Below are 23,079 nucleotides of genomic sequence, written 5' to 3' on the forward strand. Positions count from 1 at the left end.
GAAAGCCAGACTGAACGTCACACACATGCTTTGCACACAGGAAGCTAGACAGAGCTTCTGACTCCCAAGGGAAAGTTATAGGTAGACGTAGTCATTCCTAAGATAAAGAGGGTAGGGGGGTTACACTACAGCCCTGTTATTTGCATGCCCCGCCCCACTTCAGGCCAGTATCCGTGTGTTTGCGCAAATACACAATGTACAGTAAAAGTTATTTTAATACAGCAATATTACAACTGCAAAGACGAATAAATTTAGGCTGGAAAGGCAGGTGGCATTTAAAGAGGTGTTTTCTTACGTATGTTGTTTGTAAAGTAGTATGTAAAGTTGCATGGTGCTTAAAAGCAGAAAAAATAATGATAGTTTGATTGTGTATTTGTAACTCAGATTGGACAATATAGAAAGACAAACAAGTTAACGCTTCTCAATCTATTTCAGTTTCACCAATTCACACGAAAATTGCACACATTTGGTATTTGTTTCACACTTTCCCTGTCACAGTTTTTTCTATGTACATGTAAGTTAATTACATGTAGTAAACATCGTAGACCTTAATTTACATAATGCGCATTGGTCTTTAATTCTTGCATGCGTAAGGGCAAGAGATAACATATTTTCATAATTTTTTAAACTTAGGGGAGGGGTCTGTTTTGTCTGTTTATTTGTTTATTAATTTATGTATTTCATTAAGTATTGGCTGTCCTTATGTCCTAAAACAGCAGGGACTAGGGAAAGGCTATTTCTTGATAGCATCTATAATGCCAATCAACTTGCAGCAAACGGTGCAGATTTAAGTAAAGATAAATAACCTGCCGTATTATACGTCGTAGTGTGGAGACTGACGATTACGTTAGCTAAGTTTAAAACAATACACTAGAAGTCATTGCTTTTGAGAAATAGTTTAAAAGTCTACTTCCTGACATGGAATTAATTGTTTTATTTTGTATATTTAATTCCTGTTTTTCAGACTAGATATGATACGCTTTAAAATGACCCATCGTTATTTACTGTTGACACAATTTGTTTACCTGCATCTAAAAGCCCCCGATATTTTAAGCCTAGCCCCGAGTATTTTAGCCCCGATGCCAGTCTGCCTTCAAAAAAAAGGCAAGCCCCAGGTAAACTTAACTTAGCCATAGAAACGCCCCGTGTAATGCATTACATTGTTAAGTAAAAAAGATATTGGAACTACATTATGCATCGAGTATGCTAGATTCAGAATATTTTTTCTTTGCTGACAGCTGAATAGTTTTAAATGTACAGTATACTGACGAGTGTCATTCACACAATTGTCACGCTGCTGTTTAACTTGAGTTTGACTTGTATAGAGTAAGTAAAAAATGTGAGGGTTGCATGCGTTTCCATATTAAACCAAAAAGTATGAACGGTCGCAAATAGCATATGTTCCATTCAACATAACGTGGTCTGGTTACTACACAATTCGTTTTCATTTCTATATACATATAGGATAGTTAGTTAAATATAACTAAAACGATTTAATTTGAAGCCGAATAAAGCGGTAATAATACTGCTAAATGCAAGTGTAGATTATGTTAATTGAATAGATATTGAAAATATGAACCTGTTTCCATACCTTATGTAACACAGGACGTTCCAGCTGGCTGGTTGAATTCTTGCATTTAATTTAAAAGATGTCACTTGTACCTCATAGCCTGTTTAAGCTGGTTCATTTAAACGTTTTTATACATTTCCCCTTTTATGCGTAAAAGGACCCTTGTGGCGTGTTATTATAATCTATTATAACATGAGTTTCATCGTGTTTGGGGGGGTTCGCCTTTCGACATAATTCGACACTTACAGTTTTAGAAGAACATGTCAAAAAGATTAGGATTTTTACATATTAGACGAGTTCAAGTAAGTACATCGTTTGCAAGAATACGTGCGTTAATAAGTGGAAACAGAGTGGCAAAATAACCGTGCGCATACATTTTTAAATTTCAAGCGTTTGTTACCAGAATTTTTGCTATTTTTCGTGAAATGTCTATAAAATCACGTTTGTTATTTAGATGTTTATTAACATGGACTGTATGTCTTAATACTGTAATATTAGAATCCGTATTCTTTAAACCTATACTTATGCAGTTATTACTTTCCGCTTGGTTTGCGTAAAGTGGCAGGATCACACTCTTAGGCACTGATCAGAGATGCTCTATACCGGCAATTCGAAGCATATAAAAAATATCTAGAATCGCGTCCCACGTCTTTAAGTGGAATAACAGCTCAATGAAATGCATGGTTTTGTCTTATCCCGCTGTCTGTTTTCTCGTAATATGTTTCCATGTGTTAAAAATAAACACAGACATATAGACACTTTATTACTTTATTCTGTAGAAGACACGTGTTTTTACATCTCACTAACAGTATCAAGGTGCAACTGCATTTGCTTGCTGTGTTTGCTTTATCACGGAGTCCACAAAGAAGATTATACATAAAAACTTTAATTGCGTGGAATATGAAAAAAGAAAAAATGACAGAAAGTTTGAAAGCAATAGACAATCGATAGAGTTTTTAAAGATTATTTTATGGACGTCGTATTTATTCTTTCTCAAATGTTTAAATGGCAGCAAAATCAAACAATGATAAAAATGTTTTAAAATAATTTATTTAAACGATCTATTGAATATTTGCAGTATATTATGTAGTGTCAGCGTTGTATTCGTTTAATTACAGGCCTATACCGGCTGAATCGGCAGATTTACGTTAGTTAAAATAATTCAAAATTTCTGATTTACCAAAAAAGTATGTAACACAGGACATAAAATTGTATTTAGTTGAATAAAGTGTTTCCTATAATAAAGCGATGTTTTTTTATATCAGTGGAATTTTAAATGCAAACATGTTTTCTTTTGTCTAAGCTTCAGCGTAGGTTATTTTTGTTAAAATTTATACAGATGTTGCTTTAAATAAATTGTTTATTTTTTTAGAGGTTTGTCTAAAGAGAACCGCTTTAGACGGTACACGCGATGTTGCCCTGCACACTATATAAAGTAAAGCCGGAAACTGTTATTCTTTTAAATGAACATTTGCACGAAATGTGACGCTGAATTAAGATTTATAGAAGTCATATATGCTTTTCTGCCATGCGGCCACAGTCACTTATCATTTTAAACCAATTTCAGTTGCTTTCAGACCGTTTCCTATTTTCAGTTTTTCTGCAAACGATCTGCAAACGATTTCGTATCAGTTGTGAGCAAAATATTTGTCTAATCCCTGCCTATATAGATAACGTTTTCAAAGCATAAATTTACACAGCAGTGTGAATTCTTTCATTCTGTCTAATGCTGGTCCGAAATAAAAGGAAACGAAAGAGCTAGTTTTAGTAGTGTGCTTTAATCTAATTAGTGAAAACCAGCGGTTTTGAAACCATCCAGGCATCTTCCAGCCCCTTAACCTAGTCAGATTCGGGGTCTGGAACCAATGCCAGGCAGCATAGGGTACAAGTCTGTGGTAGGCTTATACCCTGGACAGGATGCAGGTACATGAAAACATGCACATGTGCAATCATAGCCTATGGATATTTTAGAGCCATCAATTAGTCTAAATGCGTGTATTTGAACATGGGAAGATCACGTAAACTAAACAACCATAGAGTGGAGGCGGGATTCAAACTCACAACCCTGTACTGTGACGTAATAGGGGCGCTCACTAAAACCGGCGTTTGAAACTACTCCAAGGAGTTAAATGGGTGACAGTTTTCAGAGATCCCTTTTTCTAAGGCAGTATTTCTTCATTTCAAACAAGCACTAGCACGTAGACTATGTATAACAGATTAGGTTATTATATGCCCGGTGTTGTGAAAAGAATCTGTATAATATATAGGAAATGAACATTACGTTACACATACATTGAGAACACGTCTGGAGGGCTTGTGCAGCAGTACTTAAATTTAAGTCAGCTCGCAGCTATCGATGGACGGCATGGGTCTCACACCCTATTGCAAATGAAAGGGCCTTTGGTGAGCTCCAAAGATGGTTGTTTATTTTATATATATTCCTGTCTTCAAATGTCAGACTGGATTACTTACAGCAGCACCAATCCTTGCTTCAGATATGAAAAACGTTTTTATCTTTATTATTTTCTGGTTGACGGCTGGTCATTTTCATTTACTAAACCTTCGTGTAAACATATTTGTAGCATGTAAGTAATGAGCGTTTAAACTGGACAGAGAGCTGATTCATTGGTGGGTGAGAGTTTGGCAATTGAATAATTTCATACAGGACGTTAATTTGCTTAATTTCTCACCTACACATACGGAGCTGCGAATGGAAAATCGTTGTTTTTTTATTTGTTTATCTTTTACTCTAAATGCAAAATCTCACATTTTTTTCCCCAGTATCAAGACAACGTCGTAGTGAACTTAAGGCAAATTTTCACAGTAAGAACTATATGTTCTTCACAGCTGCCTTAGAGGTGAGCTTTGCATCATTTTATGTCTGTAAAAGATTAAGAGAAAAAGTTATGCTGGAGTCTCAAACAAATATTGCCTTGGGGGCTAGATGCCTGTCTTAGTGGGGGATGCTAGCCTTCAGTCATGGTCAATGTAAAAGACCAATAGAAAAGTGGTAGCCTGATCCAAGATCCGGATTACATGTTATTCTACGGATTGACCTTGCTGCTGCAATGCAGACTGAATGACAGCTAATGCTCACCAGTCAGAACACTCTTTGGGAGGACAGTTGATACCCTGCAGTTTTATTTGAGCTCAGTGTAACTGGGTGGAGGCAGTGAGCTGTATATTCACTTACTTTCCTTTTAATGCTGGGCTCAGTAGTGGCTGCCAGGCACTAATGCTTGTGACTAAAACAGAGAGATGAGATTTATCTGGCTTTGGGTGTTTAGATGCTTTTATCCAAAGTAACATAAAATTGAGAAACAGGGCCCCTGTGGAAATAGGGGCTCAGGGCCCCAGCAGTGACATCACAATGCAGACTATAGGGTGTGAACCAGCAACCTTCCATCACAGGCACAGAGTCCTAACCCGCACCGCCCCCATTCGGTGTTAGGCAGGGCAACCTTGGTAAATGCCCCCCCCCCCCCCAAACCCATCACTCATGAGCCTAGAGCAGGCACCACCTTACTCATTAGGAATATCCCTTTTGGTGTTGGATCCACTGATATTTTTGGCAAAATTGTGCAGTACATTTAACATAATTTACTATATAAATTTATGGTGACAGATTGCAATGCCTTGGTTGACCTCTGGAGGCAGACGGCTATACAGCTCATTGGTTATTGCTATTTCCAAGGTGTGAGCAAAGCTTTTCACAAGGCTGCCCGCGGTTTGTACACAGGGTTAAGCCCTCGTACTGATACTTTGCTGTATTTAACAAATCTTCACAGATGCACATCATGTAATAAATGCTGAATATGCTTTATATATTCACTGACACACTTAAGTGTCGTTCTCCTTGACCACAAGCCCAATTACAGCCCATTTTGTTACAGAGGCAGAAGCGTTCCAGTCCCACTTACTGTAATTGTTTTATTATAGGAAATATTCGCCAGCTTCTTGTACTAAGGCTCAGAATAGATGCTTTGCAAATACAGAAGATTCCAGTCTCCACTTGGATCCATGTATAGAGAAAATGTAGTGAAATTATGAATATTATTTCTGGAAAGCAATTGAAGGTTTCCTTTCATGCACAGACACACCTGTCTCGAATAATATTTCAAATTTTATGAGTGTTTTATTAAGAAGAAATTTTACCGTGTCACCTACTGCAATTTTAAAGAAATCATGAAGTTTCTGGTGAAGCAGGATGAAACTTCAGCCGATAATGTTGTGTTTAAAGAATTGTTTACTTGTCATTTAATAACATGTTACAAACAAAAAATACCTTCACAGAGTTTGAAATTGTTGGTTGTATTTATCAAAAGTGTTAATAAAAAACTAGATATTAAGATTAAGATGGAGATGGACTTCGCTGAACATTCTGGTGCTTACAGCAGCAAGAATGTGGTGCACAGACAAAATAGACAAAGTGCAAAATATTACACAATACACAGAATATTGAAATAATACAGAAATAATTATAATATTACAATTAACAACTATAATAATAATAATAATAACAACAACAATAATAATAATAATAATAATAATAATAATAATAATAATTGTAGACGTGTAATTAAAGACAACTTTACTGTCACAACATTAAATGCAAATATGAATATTGTGAATAATCTTCTGCCTTATTCATGTATGAATTTGAGTTTGTTGCCTCTTTGTATTTCCACTGATGCAGAATAATACTAATTGAATAACAAAACTTGCACAGCTCTTTCATTTGTTATGATTCCTCTTTTCTGAGATGTTCTCTTGTGGCCTCACATCTTCTGGTTTGCCAGTTCCTGCCCCTGGCTGTGTTCACATAGAGGCCGTGCAGGCTGTGTTCACATGGAGGCTGTGCAGGCTGTGTTCACATGGAGGCTGTGCAGGCTGTGTTCACATGGAGGCTGTGCAGGCTGTGTTCACATGGAGGCTGTGCAGGCTGTGTTCACATAGAGGCTGTGCAGGCTGTGTTCACATGGAGGCTGTGCAGACTGTGTTCACATGGAGGCTGTGCAGACTGTGTTCACATGGAGGCTGTGCAGGCTGTGTTCACATGGAGGCTGTGCAGGCTGTGTTCACATAGAGGCTGTGCATTCTCCCTCTATATTCTCCACATACTCCTGTTTCCTCACAGTCCACCCTTGGACTCCCTGGTGTCACATCCACGATGCCCATGCCTGGTGCTCTGGCTCCATGCTCACCGTCACTCTCTACTGAATAACCGCTTATGAAAAATGGATGACTTATTCATTTCACACAATACTTAATAAAATGCTTACCATAAACACACATTCTGTCAAAGCAAATGAAGATAAAATCTAAAAATAATAATTTTTCAAGAAAGGTATACATCTATGTATTGCTTTAAAATCAAACATTTTTCCATATTTATTAACCAAAGTTTAATGATGTTTCGTAGATGATAGCAGTAAGGAATTCAGAGCTCTAAATGCATGCCAGAGAAATTTACTGCTCTGCCATGTTTTTGGCCTCTGCAATATTTTCCATTTTGTTACTTTATCAGAATTCAATCCCTTAACTTGAGAAAATGGAGAATGTGAAAATGGAGCAGATTTTCCAGATGAGACATTTTTTTTTGTTTTGTTTTTTTTTTCAAAGGGCCACTTGCAACAGAACAGTGTTTGCATATTTTTTCCATAACCAGAAACATTTTTTTAAATACAAAAACAGCTTATGGGGGGGGGGGGCTCATCTTAAAATAATGTTTCCTTTAGAGGTTTACGCAGAATACGTTTTCCACTCTTTTTTCTGGCAGCATTTCAGCAGATGTGGCCTATCGAATCCCTTAGAGCCCATCTGTGCATTTTCCTGTAGGAGCTGCTGTCTTTATCCAGTAATCAATACCCAGAGGCGTGATTCCTATGAAGTTGTAACACAGCAAAACTTTAATGTGACTGGACTCTGTGATGTGACTTCGTATACATGGTCAATGTCGTTTTCTGAGAAAGAAGAGAGGATGACTGATTTTCATTTCAGGAGATGGGGATCACTTCTGTACAGCATGGCTGCATGGTACATTCTAGGAAGGAGTCTTTCCCTCCAGATTCAAACCTCAGTTATATGAGAAAGAGTGAATATTGAGCTACACAAGAACAATATGAGCTAAACACTTATCCAGTGAAAGGTCTTTGATGGTGGAGGTGAGGGGGGTGTTTGTCTTCAGAATACATCCTTTTTTAAAGTTTTGAAGCTTTGTTGGCAATGATCAATAATGAACAATGAAATGTAAACCTTAGTAATATATTGTTGGTTCAAGTATAGAAGATCCTGCAGTTGTAGAATTCGTATTCATATTCAAAGACAAGAGTTTTTTTAAGTTAGTAAGGCATTCTGAAATAAAGAGCGGCAGATCCGTAGATCAGTTATTTCTGTGCTTTCTTGCAAAAAAAAAAAATGGAGGCAACAATTCCTGGGCAAGTATAGTGAGCTGAGAACTGACCTGCCAGTGGTTTGGGGCAAAGATTCTGCTTCTTTGCTCCCTAAATGAACCGTAGGAAGGGGAAGAACTGTTTCTGCTGTTTAACTTGTAATAGCAAAGGATTGAGACATTCTGCTCATTCCCATATTGTTTTATTTTAACTTGAAAGACACTTACATTACCATTACAAGCGCTCACTCCTCATAACTTCTCATTACTTTTTAATGGATTGTATTTTTGAGAATCTGTTCCAGTTGCTCTGTCTCTTGTGCACAGAAGCACAGGGAGCAGAGCTGAATCTTTTGAATTTTGCTGACACCCTTTTCACTTGTCATACATCAGCCTATTTTATACGGTAAGTCATGAGCTTTGCAACAGCTAACATCAGGAATAATGAGCTCAATCTGTAATTCTCACACACCACAGACTAAGTTTGGAGCATCGCAGAAGGTCTACAGAAGCTGCAGGACAGCCGGATTTCAGCCGGATTTGACTGAGTGGTTGAATGACACATGGAAAGCCTGTGCTGCTGCATGTGAGGCAAACAGGATTCAGGTCACGTTACCCACAGAGAAGCCTTTTTGCTGAACAGCATCAACATCACATTCAAACATGATGGTATAGGTTCTAGTTTCCAGTCTGTTAAATCATCCTAGTCTCCCTTTATTATTAAGGAGTCTGCAAACCATACAAACCATGCATACCATTGTTAATTGAATAGAAGAAAAAAAACAATGGATTTAAGTGTCATTCTCTAATTAGATTTGAAATACATATGTTTAAACAGACCCCTTTCTTTCCATTTAGTGAGAAAAAATGTCTTAGAAACTCCTACATCCTCCTACATGAAACTTACAGAATTCAAATGTCTTTTTAAAAAAAATTATATAGCTAATTTTTGATAGCTGTCCTTAGAAATAGCGTGTAGGTGCTCTGTTACAAGCTCACTTTCTCTTTTTCTCCACATCTATCTATCTATCTATCTATCTATCTATCTATCTATCTATCTATCTATCTCAATCATTTGGTAAGGCTTGGCAGTCACCTTCATACTGCATTTATAAAGCATTCATATAATATTAATAAGTACCCTGTACGTATATCTTTACATATCTTAAAGCATTGCATACATAACACTTTCGATGAACAAGACATGACAGCTTTAATACACATTAATGACAAACATTCAGGGCACCTTCTTGATGCATTTATAATCCATTCCCAGAACATTAAGTGTACCTTCATAATAATGTACAGCTCTGGAAAACATTAAGAGACCACAGCGACATTTTAGTTTCACTCATTTCTCAATTTATGGGTATGTTTCTGTGTAAAATACACATTTGTTTTTTTTTTTGCCAACTGCAGCCTGGCTCTTCTGTGTTTCTCATTGATGAAGGGCTTCTTCCTTGCTATATATATGGGACTTCAGTCTTGCTTCTAGGAGCCTGATACAAACTGTCCTAGCAGTGCACTTCACACCTGCACTTAATGTTTCCCATTCCTTTTGAAGGGCGCTTGGTGTCATCCTACAATTCATGAGGAACTGTTGGATACGTTGACAGTCATCTCTGGCATTAGAAATTTACTTCTGCCCCTTATCTGGCTGGTTTTTGGTTATTGCCAGTGTTTCCTGCGTCACGTTGGTCTTGTGTACTGCGGTCTTAGAAATTTTGAGCCAGGAAGCAACCTGCCGCTCATTGTAGGATCTGCCAGCAGAACCACGATTAAACCTGGATTTAACAATGCAGACTCTTAAAGATATATATCTATAGATACTGTTAAAGGTGTTTTTAGGGCTCAGCAGTCACCATTTCACATTCACCACGGTAAACAGAGGGCCGGCCTGCATCTCTGCGTTACCATGGTGATGTGATCTTTGCCCGCAGGCTCACCCTGCACACCAGTGCTGCTCAACACAGACAAGCTCGCTGCTGTGCCCATCCCCAGCCCAGCCCCCGCATTTTCATGTGCGCCCGAAATTGGTTTCGCATGAGCTGAGGGGCACACTGTGTCAGCAGATTTCTGATCAAATTAAATGGGGGGGGCAGTGATTCCACTGATCTTTAATCCAATAAACAGGACCAAGGGAGACTGAAACTCCATTCCCTCTTTCTCAGATCTTTCTGGTGAAAAGTCCTTTAACCCTTCTTGTGTAATGTGTAAAGTGCAACATCACCATGGACCAACACCATGGACAAAAACTCCATATAAGCAATGTTTAAGGTCGCTCACTCTTGACTTTTAACGTGAGTATAGCACAAGGGTACTACAGGCAAGGATCTGAATGGGTGTATTGAGTTTGACAACTGGTAGGTCTTAGGTCGTGATATTTTTGCCTAATTTACCCCAGACGCTGTGCCAACATCCATGCATTGGGGTCTCGGGAAGTCATTCAGGGGCTGGGGCTGGGTGCCCTAATCGGCAGATGAAAGTTTATTGGGATCAGTGGAAATGTATCCCATATGTGACTGGTTTTAGAATCGGGCCTTGATCTGGGGATTCCTTCTTTAGCGATATGATCGCGCCAGCCAAATTATACCAGTTCATCAAATTCAGAACACGCTTGGCTCACGGGCGCTGGAGAAGGTGGTGGGGGGGGGGGTTATGACGGCGTCTAAGCGCCTCCACATCCTGCGGCACAGCGCCGGGCAAGCAGAACCTCCTCTGAGACTCCCTCCTTACTGTGAGGGGGCTGTAGGTGACTGGGGAGCTCCAGGGGGGTTACTGGAGCAGGCCATGTCATGGTTTCAACCACTGAAAGAAGCGTCTGGGTTTCAGTCAGGTTTGGTAATGTTTGTACAATGAGGAGCCACTTATCACCCCTGAAAACATTATCAGCACATTGGCGCAGACATGGTGCCTCAGTAGTTAAATAAACAACAAATACATAAATAAATAAAGGAGTCTACATTAAATAGAAAGAATTATGCTGTTAATTGTGCTGTCAACCACTGGTTTGTAATTTCACATGATGTCATCATATTCTTGAAGGAGCTGCTGCTCCTGTCTGAGTGATGGGATGTCTTACGAAGGACCCCACTCAAAAACAATAGGTGCTTTCAGCACGTTTCCATGACGTTCTATCTCCATCCTCATGTAACGAGATAAATCCATCAGAGAAGGTATGACGAATGTGCAGGGCCGGAGATGCACTCGTCTTATTGTCTCATAAGGCCTGTTTGCAGTCAAGCACAGATGCGTTATTTAAACTCGGGGTATTACATGGGTAAGCGTGACGTTATTGTATCATGTCAGCTTCAGTATTCCAAGGTACCAGCTGCTTCTTGGTTTTTCATGTTAGCTTTGCAAAAATTGGTTGCAGGGGGCAATGAGGATGAAGATGCATCATCCGGGGAACATCACTGATGTGCTGCAATTTATGTCACCCACAATGATAGAAAAATACAGATGTACATAAGTGTGGTTTACAGTCCTTCAAGCAGCAGTTTGTGCAATGCAAGAAAAGAAGAATGAATTAAAGAGCAATGAACAAAGTAGAAGTAGACAGTCTTTAGATGATCCAAACAGACATGATCTTTCAAAGACACTTACCTTAAGATAGCAGGCAAAGCTCAACAACCAGGGAGGCATGTCTTATATACAGATCCATGTTCAAGGGCATCTAGCTGGGAACCAGATGTGTCCAATAGAGTACATAACTGCTCTCTCTCCTGCAGTACATCACAGAGTACATAACTGCTCTCTCTCCTGCAGTACATCACAGAGCACATAAATGCTCTCTCTCCTGTAGTACAACAGAGTACATAGCTGCTCTCTCTCCTGCAGTACATAACAGAGCACATAAATGCTCTCTCTCCTGCAGTACATCACAGAGTACATAACTGCGCTCTCTCCTGCAGTACATCACAGAGTACATAAAGGCTCTCTCTCCTGCAGTACATAACGGAGTACGTAAATGCTCTCTCTCCTGTAGTACATAACAGAGCACATAAATGCTCTCTCTCCTGTAGTACATAACAGAGCACATAGCTGCTCTCTCTCTTGCAGTACATAACAGAGTACATAGCTGCTCTCTCTCCTGTAGTACATAACAGAGCACATAAATGCTCTCTCTCCTTCTCTCCTGCAGTACATCACAGAGTACATAACTGCTCTCTCTCCTGCAGTACATCACAGAGTACATAACTGCTCTCTCTCCTGCAGTACATCACAGAGTACATAACTGCTCTCTCTCCTGCAGTACATCACAGAGTACATAAAGGCTCTCTCTCCTGCAGTACATAACAGAGTACGTAAATGCTCTCTCTCCTGTAGTACATTACAAGTTCATAGCTGAAAATGACACATGAAAGTGGCCTGGAGCTACAAATGTTCGAGGGACTCGTAAACCGGGACCAGATTCGAGAACTTCGGTGTGGAAGCGCCTAATGAGCAATTATTGTCCATGAGAAAAGCGGAAATCTTGTGTGAAGTGTGGCATTGAGGGTTAGGTAAGGCTGAGCATGGCCCATAATCATAGACACTGCTCCAGGGACGCTGGATAAACAGCTGCCCTAGCACTCCAACTCCATGCTTCTCTATCTCCTGCATCTGTGTGTTTCTTAGGAGAGTAAAATGGAATATACAGAAACTAAATAATTCCTTTGTAAAACAGCTAAATAAATTATACTTTAAAAAGTATCATCATTTGGAGATAAGGAATGTATTTGCAGAGTACACTGGGAATATCCAAAATATGTCTTAGCATATCCTGCATTTTGGCTGTCATGATGTTAAAAAGAGATAAAGGGACTATAATGTTGGTGGCACTGACAGAATTATTAGATTCTGAAACATGAATTAAATGTTTAGAATGAATAACACCCTAGTGTAGGTGAACTGCAGTATTGTGCTGTTCCATATAAACAGTTTCGGGAAATGCACCTACAGTTTGCTGAATGTTAAGAATGTTTTAGGAAATGTGCCAAAGCAATTGAGGAAAACCTTTAATGAATATAATGACTAAGTAATGGTGGGGTAGTGTTCCAAAAAGTACCACAATATCCAAAACTGCACTATGTATCTTATGGTCTGTGTAATCAATGTTTATATATTTGACAAAATGTGCTGGGATCCAAAACTGAAAGAAATGTGAAAAGTTCACTATCTATCTATCTATCTATCTATCTATCTATCTATCTATCTGTCTGTCTGTCTGTCTGTCTGTCTGTCTGTCTGTCTGTCATAACAATGATAATTTGGAATCTGTTTTTTTTTTCCCAAAAAATAAAAATTAAAAATACACATGTAGTAGCACTTCATTTGACAGGGCACAAATACTTTGTAATGACTCAGTTATTACTGAAGTACAAAGATGTGTCATGATTCATTAATGGTGAACAAACATGAGATCAGTATTTCACTTATGTTATTAATTACTTGTTCTTCCAGTAGTTATTAATTACTTGATTTTTCTAACAAATATAGCAACTATTTGAGATAAAACATGCATCATAATTCATTAATGATGAATTAACATGAGACCGGTATATAACTAAAACTTAGTTTGTGGTTATTTAATACATAAGTAATAGTATAATATTGTATTATTTGTGTCGTGTCAAGTAAAATTTTACCAAATAAATAAATACATTTTTATAAATAAATACATTTTAAAAATGACAGATTGTGTCAGGTTGCAAGACCTGAATCTATGTCTGGACAAGAGGAATTTTATCATTAATAGTGACACAAGCTGAAGGCTGAAGAAACAAAAATAGGTTGTCAGTTTACAGTATAAGAAGATGGGTTTAATGAAGTCCCTATTGAAATACTTAAACGCGCCGCACAGGAGCTCCAATACGTGGAAAAACAGGAGGGTGATGTGGTCAAGCTGGCTCCTCCTCAGGTGTGAAAAGAGAGCGCAGATCTTGGCTATCTCAGGCCACACCCCAAGTAAACAGCGAGAGGCAGCAAGGCGCTGTATCTGTTTTTCTTCCAATTCAACAAGTTAAAATTTATTTAATCATGACCAGCACTCGTCTTACTTTGCTTTGTTTTTTTAGCTAGAAAAAGAAATTTCAACAGTCAATCCAGTGTAATTAAATTTTACATGCAGTATAAAAACATCAATTAATTTTAACTGAAATTGAGCTTTTTATGAAGAGAACATTCACAGCGGCTGATGGCCACGTAGCCAGTTAGGGACAATGAGTATTGAGTAAGAAATCAGAATGTTTTCGCAGCCTTTCTGCGGCCGAGTCATTGCTGGTACCTCACCTAAATTAGGCTGCCTTTATCTAGTTTGCCCATGAAGTGCACTCTGTATTGGTCTTATAGGCATGGAATGAACAAGTTGGCGACATATTGCAACATCTATCTTTTTCCATTCTTCAAGAATGACCTCTTTTAGAGCCTGTATGCTGGATGGAGAGTGACGCTCAACTTGTCTCTTCAGAATTCCCCACAGGTGTTCAATTGGGTTCAGAGCAGAAAACAAACTTGGCCACTGAATCACTTTCACCCTGTTCTTCTTCTTCAGAAATGCAACAGTGACCTTAGATGTGTGTTTTGGATCATTGTCATGTCAGAAAAGTGCACAATGACATGGGGCATGGAGTGATGGTAGCATCTTCTCTTTCAATATAGAGCAGTACCTCTGTGAATTCATGATGCCATCAATGAAATGCAGCTCCCTGAGAGCAGCAGCGCTCATGCAGCCCCGCATAAGGACCCTGCCGCCACCATGTTTCACTGTAGGCACCATGCATTCTTCTCTGTACTCCTCACCTTTGCGACGCCATACAGTTTTGAAGCCATCAGTTCCAGAAAAATTTATCTTGGTACTCGTCACTCCAGAGTATAGAGTCTCAGTAGTCTTTATCTTTTTCTGCATGGGCCCTGGCAAGTTCTAGTCAGGCTTTTTCTGTGTGGGCTTTAGGAGAGGCTTCCTTCGTGGACGACACCCATGCATGCCATTCCTCTGCGGTGTACATCGTATTGTGTCACGGGAAACAGTCACCCCAGTTTGGCTTCCTACTTCTTTATCTAACTGTAGTGAACTTGCAAAGCGATTTTCTTCAACCCATCAGAAGACGCTCCTGCTGAGGTGTTAACTTCCGTGGACGGCCTGGACGTCTCTGTGACATGGTTGCGGTTCCATCTTTCTTAAATTTTTGTATCACTTTTGCTAAAATATTTTAACTGATAAGTACAGCGTTGCTGATCTCCTTGTAGCCTTCACCTTTCTCGTGTAAAGAAATTATTTTCTTTCTCAGGTCTTGTGACTTTTCTCTTACATGTGGTGCCATGGCTGACAGCATGGAATGGGGAGGGGTTTCTTTGTTAGGTAATGCCGTTTCATAGTTAAAATGCCAGTTTAATGAATAATTAGACTTGCCTTTGGTTGATATCTTGTTAATTAGGATTTTGTAGTCTTTTTGTAGTCCCACATTTGTGAGAGTATTTTGTAGTATAGTATCCCATAGAAAATATTGATTCTGAAAGGAAACTAAAGGTTTTCTGACAAATCTGTTGGGGTGTACTCATTTACGCTGAGCACTGTAACTGCACCATCAGTTTATCATTTTCTCATTCTCAGCGAGAGCCTTTAGCTGGTTATGTCTACTCATCACTGTTTTAACCATTGCACTACATTTTTGCTATATTTTTGAAAACAAATTGGTTACGGAAACATGTAAACAAAAGAATGCTTATTATACGATTTAATAATAATTCTTTATATATTTAATGTGAACATTAACTCACTCTGTCTCATTCTAAATGGGCTTCAATGCATCATTTTGTCCTGCTGAAGACATTTGTCTTGTTCAAGGCTTCATTCAAGTTATTCCAGTACAATTAATGTTTTCAGTGATGCACATTTTCTAGACTACTTAATATAAACATTTGACTGCTACATCCATCCATCCATCCATCTGTCACGCCCCGCTCCGTCCGCTCCCGATGTGTGCCACGCCCACCTCGTTACCTCGTGTTCAGCCCTAATTGTGATCGCCTGTGTCCTGTTAAGTCTAGCTTGTCTTGTGTATTTAGTCCTCGTCTGAGTCAGTCTTCCCCAGACTTGTCATTGTAGTGTCCGTCGATGTCCCTACCTGTCTGTCTCTCGAGCATTAAAACCCCGTTTGTACTCGACTTCCTGGCTCCGTTTCCCTGCTTCTCGGATCACCGGAGCCCGATCGTGACACCATCCTTATGCAGTACAGGGTTGGCCTCTATTTGGTGTCCTTCCAGTGGATAAGTAGCACAAGTACCATCCCACCCAGAAACTCAAGGCTGTGAAGTAGGTGACAGCAGGTGGAACAAGATGCTTCAAAGGATTTGCATCCTGATTGGTTAAATTGATCTTAAAAAGCCAGATGTTTCTACGATAGACTGGACTGTGAAAAAGCAACCTGAGTTTTGTTGAACTGCTGTGCTGCTAAAATTGCCGTTCTGTGAAATAAGTCTGAAAAACCATCCCACATATTCTGTTTAATGCCAAGGTCTGCTTCACAGACCTGAATCCTACTTTGAATCTTTCACAGTTGACTTAAGCAGACAGAAGCAATCGCTTCCATTTAAAGGGAAGCCAAACAAATCCAAAAATGACACAAAAGAGGGCCAGAATGAAGACACCCTCCTACACCTCCCCATGTTTGGATTGTAAGGGAAACCTGTGCATGTAGATGGGGGTGCGACAGGACTCGGTGCCTATCAGAAAGGCGGGGAGCAGAAAAAATAAGCAGGCCTGCATTATGCGGCTCTGAGGCAGGGCTTGGCGTGGGCAAACAGAGTGGGCCTTCCTGGCAGGCATGAAGCTGCATTCCCAGTAAATAAGCTTTACTGGGATAAAAGTGTGTGGTGACCTCACGGGTCGACCTATGACCCCGGCTGTATTTTTCCAAGGAAGAGCCTGACCTTAAGCTTTTAATCCTGCTGGTTTGTAGGGCCAGTCGGGTAGCCCGCTGAGCCAGCCACGCCCCCTCCTGTGTTTTGGTTGTGGCTCACGCTGCTATTGCAGTGACCCCTCTGACCTCTCCCTACTGGTCATCCCCAGGGCTCCGTCAGTGAAAGCTGCTGAGGCTGAGGCTGGCTGGAGCAGCCCAAGACACTCTCAGGGGTCAGGGGTCACACATTACAGACATGTGCACACCTCAGCCAATCAGTGGCACCTATTCATCTTACTTTACTTTCAGTTTCCCACTTCAGGTCATGGGAAGCAACGGCTGAGTCATTGTACATGTTTCCTCTGTAAATTTATAATCTGCAGACTAAATGCCTAAGCCAAAAATTATCTTTCATCAATATTTTCATCAAAATTTTCATCAATAGTTTAATGAAGACACAATTAAAGCAGTTGTATTTAACTAGTATGGAGTGCTTTCAGAGCGAGTTATTAGGATTATCTGTACATAATAATCTGTAATATTTCATCAGAGGGGCAGGATGTGGTTACGGGGAGAGGAACCGTCACCTCTCCCACCATTCTGGAGATCAGCAGAAAGACTGATCGCTGTTTCCAACAGTTTTTATGAGTTTTATGAGTCTTCAGTCATGTTTAATACAGCATATTTCAGCAAGTCTGTCACAGAGTGCTTTACCACTCCAGGCAACATAAAAATCAGGGGAATTCAATTTGGCAGTATGGGTAAAACATTCAGTGACCTCCTCAAATAAGATGATCGAGAAATCCTACGGGGAAATTGCATCTGTAAAACTGGCATCGCATGCAGGGTGTTACCCTATCATGTGCCTTAAGCTGCCTGCGATAGGCTCCAGGCCTCTCGTGATCCTGAGCAGGACAAATGCTTGGAATATGCATGGAATTGTGTCTATAAAAGTGCAAATCATCATCTGCTGCTCTTCAGATTATCCATTGATTAAGCTCAGCTCTCCTTTTCAGAAGAAGCACTTTCAGTAGAGATACACGGTGTGGACCAGCTTCCTGTCAACCTCAGGTCAGCTACTTACCCCCAGGGTGGCACAAGGTGCCCCTGCCCTTCCTCTGCCCTCCGAACCGCCGCCATAACACTCGCCTCTCAAATTCCATGCCGGGTTGAAATTCTACCCCAAGCCCCCTATTTACTGGGTCAGTATGTTTTCCATCCCATCCGGACGCTCAAGAGTAATTAAATTATGATTCATTGCGTAGCTCCGACAGCAAGAGATCAGTCGGTCAGAAGCAGATCAGGGTTTCCTATCCAGCATAGTCATGTGGCCAGACTGTTACAACTGATCATGTTTTGTGATAAATTCTTGGTCGGAGTGATCTGATTTATGCATTATGTCAAATTATTAGAAATTATTTAGTGTGTTGTTTGCACACTGCACTGTACATTTTCCCTCTCTCCATTTGACATTTGTTGCACATCCAGTAACAATGAGGACCTTGAAGTCTGCATATTTATTTTAGACAATGCTTAACACGTTCTGTTCTTACTTTTTTCCCATAGAAAATGCTGGAAGAGATATAAATGAATGATGCTCAGCACTGATAGAGATCAAGAGGGTTTTCCTGAAGGTTTTATATTAGGTTTTGTTTATCTTTTCTGAATCTTTAATCAATGTTATTCAATTCAGTTTTTTAGGTTTATTTTGAGAAAGTGTTAATAGTATATATTTAATTTATGTGTGTAGCTTCTCTGCTTGATAATAAGAACTCAGTTTTTATGTATGTCCCCTGTGTGTTGCGGCAGTATCCAGTAATGAAAGTGAAATGCAAATCACTCAAGGAATGTCTTTAATTTAAAAACTTAATTTAAATCCATGAATTCTGCTCTGACAGCCTGGAATCCACACAGAAACCCATTTGTTGTAATACAATGCATTGGGGTTGTACTCTTCCAGCAATACTTTCACTCATTGGATCTGGTCAACTGACTGCACTAGATGAGATGTTTTCTCTCGATGGTTCCCTGTATAGGCTGACATTTACATGACAAGCAACATCACACATATAATGATGAGATATAGTTCATGGTTCAGGAAGTGTGCTTGGATTGGCCTTGTTTCCCTGCCAGCTGTCCCATCATTACTAGACTCTCACATCACATGCCATGTACAACTGTGGTGAGCTCCTGTTTGTAGGTGAGAATGGCGTGTGCATGTGAATGGCGGGCGTGCAAATGGCGGGCGTGTGTGCCCTGTGGCATGAGCAAACAGACTCACGAAAAAAGGGAATATATATGCACTTAACATGTTTATTGAACATCTCGAACACAAGTCGGATGCATTCCATCTGCCACAGAAGTGCAATACCATGGACCCATATCAAAAAGCAAGATTTTTTGCTTAGCCGGACAACTTGTCGGATTTAAGGTACCTCAGTTTAAATGGTCTTTATCTTCGTTCACTTACAATTAGCCCGAACTACCGTAAATCCGACAAATAATCTGACTAATCATGAAATCCAATTCTAGCCCGGTTAATTGCCATTGTTAGCAATATCAGTTGATAACACATTACGCGCGGTGCTTTATGTATAAAACTCCGTAGCAACATGTCCACAGATAAGTTGAACAGTATAGTGTGTGTGGCCGATTTAATGAGCCACAAATGAGAAGTAGTGCTTAAACAGTATAAAACTACAACTTTCCCTTCTGTTGATAAAGGGCGCAGCCATCATGGATTCTGAACTCGGGATCCTCTGTGCTGCTCCGAGATATTTCTCGGATCTCCGAGAAACGGGAGCGCGCATGTCGTCACTTCCGGCTTCAAAACTCAGAATCCAACTCGGAAAACGAGTTCCGAGGGCAAATGGAACGCACCAAAACTGCCCGAAATAGGTTGACAGAGACATTTCAGGGATTTTGAGTCATTCTGCGCATAATGCTACATTATGTAATAACTCACAAAATGTCACAAATATTCAGTTCAGTATTTAATAGCACCCAAATTTTGTAATGTGCTACATTTTGTAATAGACAGCTTTAACTCAATATGTACTGTAATGCAGTCCCCTGCATTTTGTAATAAATGATTACATATTGCAGTGCTTATTACAAAATGCAGCAGCCGCACCTCTTAATAATGCAAATGTAATACTGTGCATTATGTAATAAGCAACCACGATTAGTGTCTTCATTGACACTTTGTCAAGTTATTACATAATGCAGCATTATTATGTAATGCATTGTAACACGGTTACAGAAAAAGGATGGATGAATGGATGTATGTATGATGTAGGGTTCTGCTAGAGAGAAAAACGTGAGCACAGATGTTACAGTTACTATATTTATTATTCAAACCAAGACAGACATGCTTCTTCCTGTGGCTGTCAAGGAGCTCACAACCAGTCATTCTGGTCATCGAGCTATAAAATAACATTATACACAGTCTCATCACAGGCATCAAAACCACGGCCAAGTTCTTCTCTGAAAATGACTACAACTGCAGCAAGTTGCTGGTTTATTTGGAAAAAGAGGGAGAGTTTACAAAGCTTTCTCGTTTTATATAGGTTGCCACATTAAACACCGCAATGGTGAGGGGGGACCAGTGTGTGTAGATGTTAACTAGCATCATGCTTTTGAAGAGGCCTTTTAATGCTGAATGGTATATGAGAGGAATCAGCCTTTATGCTCAAGCTACAGATGTGTAGGACATATGTTCTTTATATTATTTGTTTTAAGAAGCAGGGGGTAGAGGGTAGAGCCCATCCCAGGCAGCAGTGTTAGGGACACTCTCAGGACAGGACAGCGGTCTATCACAGGACACTCTCAGGACAGGACAGCGGTCTATCACAGGACACTCTCAGGACAGGACAGCGGTCTATCACAGGACACTCTCAGGACAGGACAGCGGTCTATCACAGGACAGGACAGCGGTCTATCACAGGACACTCTCAGTTCAGGACAGCGGTCTATCACAGGACAGGACCCCGGTCTATCACAGGACACTCTCAGGACAGGACAGCGGTCTATCACAGGACACTCTCAGGACAGGACAGCGGTCTATCACAGGACAGGACAGCGGTCTATCACAGGACAGGACAGCGGTCTATCACAGGACACTCTCAGGACAGGACAGCGGTTTATCACAGGACAGGACCCCGGTCTATCACAGGACACTCTCAGGACAGGACAGCGGTCTATCACAGGACAGGACCCCGGTCTATCACAGGACACTCTCAGGACAGGACAGCGGTCTATCACAGGACACTCTCAGGACAGGACAGCGGTCTATCACAGGACAGGACACCGGTCTATCACAGGACAGGACAGCGGTCTATCACAGGACACTTTCAGGACAGGACAGCGGTCTATCACAGGACAGGACAGCGGTCTATCACAGAACAGGACAGCGGTCTATCACAGGACACTCTCAGGACAGGACAGCGGTTTATCACAGGACAGGACCCCGGTCTATCACAGGACACTCTCAGGACAGGACAGCGGTCTATCACAGGACAGGACCCCGGTCTATCACAGGACACTCTCAGGACAGGACAGCGGTCTATCACAGGACACTCTCAGGACAGGACAACGGTCTATCACAGGACACTCTCAGGACAGGACAGCGGTCTATCACAGGACAGGACACCGGTCTATCACAGGACAGGACAGCGGTCTATCACAGGACACTCTCAGGACAGGACAGCGGTTTATCACAGGACAGGACCCCGGTCTATCACAGGACACTCTCAGGACAGGACAGCGGTCTATCACAGGACACTCTCAGGACAGGACAGCGGTCTATCACAGGACAGGACACCGGTCTATCACAGGACAGGACAGCGGTCTATCACAGGACACTCTCAGGACAGGACAGCGGTTTATCACAGGACAGGACCCCGGTCTATCACAGGACACTCTCAGGACAGGACCCCGGTCTATCACAGGACACTCTCAGGACAGGACAGCGGTCTATCACAGGACACTCTCAGGACAGGACAGCGGTCTATCACAGGACAGGACCCCGGTCTATCACAGGACACTCTCAGGACAGGACAGCGGTCTATCACAGGACACTCTCAGGACAGGACAGCGGTCTATCACAGGACATTCAAACAAACACATTTGGGTTTAGCTTGTTCTTACATTACAGTTGAGCCCTTTATACATTACTACTGTACTCAACCCATAGAGATGTAATAATTTACAATGGAATGGGTTTTAAAATAATCATAAATAACCTTTAATCCTTTAAAGTCAACATAGTAAAATGCTGAACGTCTGCAAAACCAAAAATCATTTTTGTGAGGAAAAACAAATACCACTTTGTCGGTCATCCTGCTTTTGATATTAATTAATTACAATTTGCTTGCTTCCCAAAACACTTAATGGAAGCATTTTATGCAACCAGGTGTTTTTGATATAAATACACAAGCCGTGCTTCCTATACTGGGGCACTGTGCTGGTTCCCATGATGTCAGACATCACACTCTGGTTTCTCACTGTATAACAGACACTTAATTTCTTATGCTCGGCTATAATAAGTAAAGCTCTCAGACTGTCTTTACCAATGAAGGTCAGTCTTAATTTGGAATTTATATTTTCTGAGGGAATAGCCTGTTTTTTTGTCTCCGCATAGTGTCCTATCCTTCTCTAGAAGCCCATTTGTTTGTCCTTTGTCCCTACAGCCACAAAACACCCCGAATGGGGTATGCATGAAGACAAAAAGGTCAGGGAGATTTCCTCTGGCATCTCCAGTCTAGGAGCTCAGCTGTGCAGAGGAACTTATAATTACGTAGGGTGAAATCAGCAGCCCAGCACAAATGTTGTCCTAACCAGAGCAAAATGTCTTTTTTCTACCCTTCTGTGGTTTTGGCTTTGAAGAGTCTCAAGCTGCAATATCCTGACATGGGCCTGTGGTTGTGTTCTGAAAATGTCTAACTTTTAATGCCCTGCACAGAAGTCTCAATCACATGATCCATCAGTGACAAAACAAAATGACTGACACTAGGCACCCAATCGACTTCTTTGTTGACGAGAAGCGCAGTCCCTGAATGAACCGGCTGTTTGTGAACCGTACATGGACGTCAGTGCAGCATTTTGACTTTCAAGCTGGAATATCTCTGCCCTATAGTCATTCTTCAATGGCTCTGCTCTTGCGAGCAGCCCTTCAGCTGGGGGGGGGGGAGTACCAATGTCCAAATGTGATGGAGTTTGTGCAATTATAGACAGTT

The 23,079-nt window shown here is 40.7% G+C and overlaps 1 long non-coding RNA gene across 1 annotated transcript; it reads right to left on the reverse strand.

The window, feature by feature from the left end:
- Positions 1 to 9,323: 9,323 nt before the first annotated feature.
- LOC140593443 (uncharacterized) lies at positions 9,324 to 11,916 on the reverse strand. Its single transcript, XR_011993792.1, has 2 exons — positions 11,568 to 11,916; positions 9,324 to 11,385 (listed from the first exon to the last, which is right to left on the reverse strand). It is a non-coding gene; the product is annotated as an uncharacterized lncRNA (long non-coding RNA).
- Between the last annotated feature and the right edge of the window lie 11,163 nt (positions 11,917 to 23,079).

This window comes from Paramormyrops kingsleyae, chromosome 11 (genome assembly GCF_048594095.1).
Source record: "Paramormyrops kingsleyae isolate MSU_618 chromosome 11, PKINGS_0.4, whole genome shotgun sequence".
NCBI classification, from domain to species: Eukaryota; Metazoa; Chordata; class Actinopteri; order Osteoglossiformes; family Mormyridae; genus Paramormyrops; species Paramormyrops kingsleyae.